Raw genomic sequence first — 5293 nt, forward strand, 5'->3', positions numbered from 1 at the left:
TTTTATTTATTTCTCTTGACTCACTGCTGTGGCAAGGAATTCTAGTAGTGTGTTGAATAGAAGTGGTGAAATTAAACATACTTGTCTTGTTCCAGTGAATGAGGGGAATGCTTCCAGCTTTTGCCCATTCAATATGATATTGGCTATGGGTTTGTCATAAATGGCTTTTATTATTTTGGTGTATGTTCCTTCAATGTCTAGTTTGTTGAGAGTTTTTAACATCAAGAAATGTTGGATTCAATCAAAAGGTTTTTCCACATCTATTGAGATGATAACATGGTTTGCATTAATTCTGTTTATGTGGTGAATTATATTTATTGATTTGTGTATGTGGAACTAACCTTACACCCTAGGAATAAAGTCTATTTGTTATGAAATAATTTTTGATGTGCTACTGGATTTGATTTGCTAGTATTTTGTTGAGGATTTTCGTGTCCATATTCATTGGAGATATTGAGCTCTAGTTTTGTTTTTTTTTTCTTTTTTTTGTCATTTCTCTTCCAGGTTTTCATATCAGAGTGATGCTGGCTTCATAGAATGAGTTTGGGAGGAATACTTCCTCCTTAATTTTTTGAAATAGTTTCACTAGAATTGTTACCAGCTCTTTTGTGTGTGTGTATCTTGTAAAATTTGGATCTGAATCCATCTTAGAAATTTATTTACTTTTCTCCAGATTTTCCAGTTTGTGTGAATAGAGTTGTTGTTAATAGTATCTGAAGATCTTTTATATTTCTGTGGGATTGGTTTTAATGTCACCTTTGTTGTTTCTGATTGTGCTTATTTGGCTCTTCTTTATTTGTTAATGTGTCTAATGATCTGTCAATTTATCCTTTTTAAAAAAGAAAGTTTTATTTCATTGGCTCTTTGTATGGATTTTTGGTCTTAATTACATTATCTTATTCTCTAATTTTAGTTTTTTTATTTCCTTCTGCTAACGTTGGAGTTGGTTTATCTTTGATAGTTTCTCTACATAACAATCTTAGATCATTAATTTGAGATCTTTCTAATTTTTTGCAACAGGTATTTACTACTATAAACTTTCTTCTTAACACTGCTATGACTACAACCCAGAGATTTTGGTATGTTGTTTCTCTATTTTCACTTATTTCAAAATCTTTTTGTATTTCTTCCTTAAATGTGTTGTTCACCCAAAAGTCACTCTGAAGCAAGTTGTTTAATTTCCATGTAATTGTGTGATTTTGAGAGATCTTCTTGGCATTGATTTCTATTTAAATTCCATTATGATCTGAGCATATAATGGTAAAATTTCAATTTTTTAAATTTATTGAGACTTATTTTATGGTCCATGTGGTCGACCTTGGAGTATGTTCCATGTGCAGATGAGAAGATATATATTCTGCAGTTGATGGGTTAAGTATTCTGTAGATGTTTATTATGTGCAATTGGCCATGTGTTGAGTTTAAGTCTAGAGTTTTGTCGTTAGTTTTCTTCCTCAGTAATATGTTTAACACTATCAGTGTGTTGAGATCCCTCACTATTATTGTATGGCTTTCTAAGTTTTTCTGGGGTCTAGAAGTACTTGTTTTATGAATTTAGGTTCTCCAGTGTTTGGTAAGTATGTATTAAGATAGTTAAGTCTTCCTGTTTAATTGAATATTTTATTATTATGTAATACCTTTCTCTGTTCCTTTTTACTATTGTTGGTTTAAAGTTTGCATCATCTGATATATGTCTTTAAATTTTTTTTTTCAGTGTTGACCTTGGACAGCCTGGTGATCATATTCCTTGGTGATGTTCACCATATATAATATCTCAAAGGTGTTCTCTGGATTTTTTTGTATCTGGATGTATACTTGTCTAACAAGATTTTTTTTTTTTTTGAATGATTCCCTCAAATATGTTTTCTAACTTTTTTACAATTTCCTCCTCCTGTCAGAAATGCCAGTAATTCATAGATTTGTTCATTTTACATAATCCCATATTTCTCAATGACTTTAATTTTTTAAAATGCTTTTTTCTTTATATTTCCCTAACTAGATTAGTTTGAAAGATTAATCTTCAAGCTCTGCAATTCTTTCCTCTGCCTGTCCTAGTCTATTGATAAAGCTTTCATTTGTATTTTGAAATTTCTTAAGTGAGTTTAGAAAGCTCTGACTTTTTAATTCCAGAAGCTCATCTTTTCTGTTAAGATGTTTATTTCTTCTGTCATTTCCTGAATTGCTTTAGAAATCTCTTTGTGTTCATTTTTAACCTTTTCTTGGATCTCTTTGTGCTTCCCTGCAACAATTCTGGTGGGTTCCCATTTTCCTTTTCATATAATTAATCTTTATGCACTATCTTGCTATTTCCAAGTGACTGATGCATGCTAAAGGCCTCTAATTCATTACCCTGGAATAAAAGAAAATCATTTTTTTCCACATTAGAATGTATTGCATCATCTTAGTTAACCATTACCATTTTTGTCTTGTTTCACAGCTTTATATTTACACTTGTAAAAATTTTAAATTAATTTCTTATTTAAAAGTTTTACTGAATAACTCACTTAACAAGTAACATTTTTAAATAAAGCCAGGTTTACTTTATTAAATATACTTGAATAAATATTGAGTTTTCAAAATATATTTAATAGAATTGGCCAATTGTATCCTATATCTCAATCCTGACCTCCTTAAAGTTATCAGATCAATTTTGAAAAGGAATAAAGCATAGGAACGAAGAGTTTAAGGATCTAACTTTATATTTACATCCTCACTGTCACTTAGCACAAATGCTGTCAGACTTTTTAAGTGAATTTTTCTGATACATATTAATGGAATGATGTTAGTATATATACTAAAAAGGTTCTCATTTTAATACTATCACTGCAGAAAGTTTGTGGGTTAATGAAAAATTGTATAAGCGAGAAATAATTTTAAAGTGACATACATGTCTGAAATAAAATATATTAAACAGATAAATATGTATTCCAATATCAGTAAATGGTACTTGAACTAGGTTCTAATAAATGATGTTCTGAAGTTATTTCATAAACCATAGACATAATATTTGCTCTGCTGCAAATAAATGCTCTGTGAAGCAATATGAAGAATAATTTTTCTAGAGTATGACTTTCTACCAATCATTTACACTTGCTTCTCCTCTGTTTGCTTCACAAATTTTTATGCATCTCTTATTTGTTAAGTTTGTTGAATGCACTGAGAAAAGTTTTCATATTGAAAATTTATACTTTTAAAACTTTATGTATTAAACTTTTTTTTTCTTTTTTTTTTTTTCTTTTTTTTTTTGAGACAGGGTCTGGCTCTGCCACCCAGCATGAAGTTCAGCAGCATGATTTCAGCTCACTGCAACCTCCGCCATCAGGGATAAGTCATCCTCCCCCTTCAGTCTCCTGAGTATCTAGGACTACAGGCATGTGCCACCATGTCTGGCTAATTTTTCTTTTTTTGGTGGAGACACAGTTTTGCCATATTGCTCAGACTGGTCTTGAACTCTTGGGCTCAAGATATCTGCCTGTCACAGCCTCCCAAAGTGCTGGGATCGCAGACGTGAACCCCTGTGCCTGGCTGACTTATTTTTAAATAATTTCTGAAAATGCACAAAGCTTAATTATGTAGCTTGGTATATTTTCAAAAATGTATACACTTCTGTAACTATTACCCAATTCAAGATAAAACAACAACAACAACAACAACAAAAAACATTTCTTTCACTTCGGAAATCTCTCTTATATTTCTTATAATTTCCATTTTATGCCTTTGTCCCAAAGAAGTACTCACTCTTCTGACTTCTATCAGTACAGGTTAGTATTTTTAGCTCTGAACTTTATATAAATGGAATTACACAGCAGATACTATTTTGTGTTTAGCGTATTATCCCACCAGACATAAGTCACCAAAAATCTATTTTTGCACTATTTTTATTAATTATTGACAATTTAAGTTATATAGTTATAACAACAATGACCAGTAGCAAAAATAGTTATATCATTAAGTGCAGATGAAATTTGGCCAGCACCTATGACTTAGGTTTATTTAGATAATGAGATTTGGAACATTTTGAGTTGATGATATTTAGATGAGATTTTGGAATTAGCTAAAAAAAAATGGGGATGTTAGGATTAGGAGAATAAATTTGGCACACGAGCAAATATAAATTTTGGGAGAGACATAGGGATGACTACAGTAGGTTGAATAGCACACTCCTCCAAATATTATGTCCACACAGAACCTTAGACTATAATCTTATGTAGAAGTAAGGTTTGTGCAGATGTAATCAAGTTAAGATTGAGTCTTACTGGACTAAATTAGGCCCTACATCCAATATGTCAAGTGTTCTTACAAAAAGAGGAGAAGAGACACAGACATAAACACAGGAGAGAAGGCCATGTGCAGATTGACACAGAGATTGGAGTAATGCTAATGGTTGCCAGGTATTGCTGTGAACCAGCAGAAGTGAGAAAGAAACAGGGAAGAATTCATCCCTAGAATCTTCATTGGGAGCATGGTCCATGGACACCTTTATTTCAAACAGCTAGCTTCCAACACTGTGAGAGAATAGACTTCTGTTGTTTTTAGCCACTATTTGTGGCAATTTGCTACGGTAATCCTAATAACTAATACATATGTTTTTAATTCTGTTGTTAATTTTTTTTGCCTTTGCTACTCATGATGCTTTATATCCCAATACAATTTAAACACTGTCAGAAAAGTTAGTGTCTTTCTAGAACATCTGTTTTGAGAATAACTTTATCTAACTTAAAAGCATTTCATTTCTTAAAGCAAAGTTCATTATTCTGGAGCAAAGTCTTTTAAAACCAGGAATCAATCTACTGTGTTATTCTCATTCCGTCATTTGCCTACTTCTCACTAAATCTGTGTCCTTCCCTCACCTGCTCTCTCTCTTTCCTCATTGCTACCTGTGCACATGCTGATTATCTGCCCTGCTACCCATCTTACTTTTCTATACCAAGGCCTAACTTCAAAGCATCTATACCATGAAAATTTCTGTATCACTTGCAATTGGTTTTAATCTCTTTGGTATTTCTGTTGTGATTTACACATGTTATTTCAGCACCTGCTATATTGCATTTTAATTCTTTATGTAGCAAAGCAGGTTTCTTTATTCTTTATTTCTGCCAGATCATGGTATCTGCTGAGATTAAAGCAACCTAGTAGGCTTTGTTATTTAACTAAAGGCACACTGTCTCTGCTTTATAAAAATCATATGATGTTTCAATTTACTAGCTATGATAGTAGAAACAAAAGTTCTGGGTGAATTTTTATACAGCTTCCCTCAAACAAGCCCACTGGGGTCATACAACCTTCCTTCAAGC

The 5293-nt window shown here is 32.1% G+C and overlaps 1 long non-coding RNA gene across 1 annotated transcript; it reads left to right on the forward strand.

Moving 5' to 3' along the window:
- The first annotated feature begins 1027 nt into the window (after positions 1-1027).
- Positions 1028-4090, forward strand: LOC144334514 (uncharacterized). The gene is made up of 3 exons (XR_013404474.1): positions 1028-1079; positions 1714-1779; positions 3253-4090. It is a non-coding gene; the product is annotated as an uncharacterized LOC144334514 (long non-coding RNA).
- The last annotated feature ends 1203 nt before the right edge of the window (positions 4091-5293 follow it).

The sequence above is a fragment of the Macaca mulatta genome, chromosome 14 (genome assembly GCF_049350105.2).
Source record: "Macaca mulatta isolate MMU2019108-1 chromosome 14, T2T-MMU8v2.0, whole genome shotgun sequence".
In the NCBI taxonomy this organism is placed as follows: Eukaryota; Metazoa; Chordata; class Mammalia; order Primates; family Cercopithecidae; genus Macaca; species Macaca mulatta.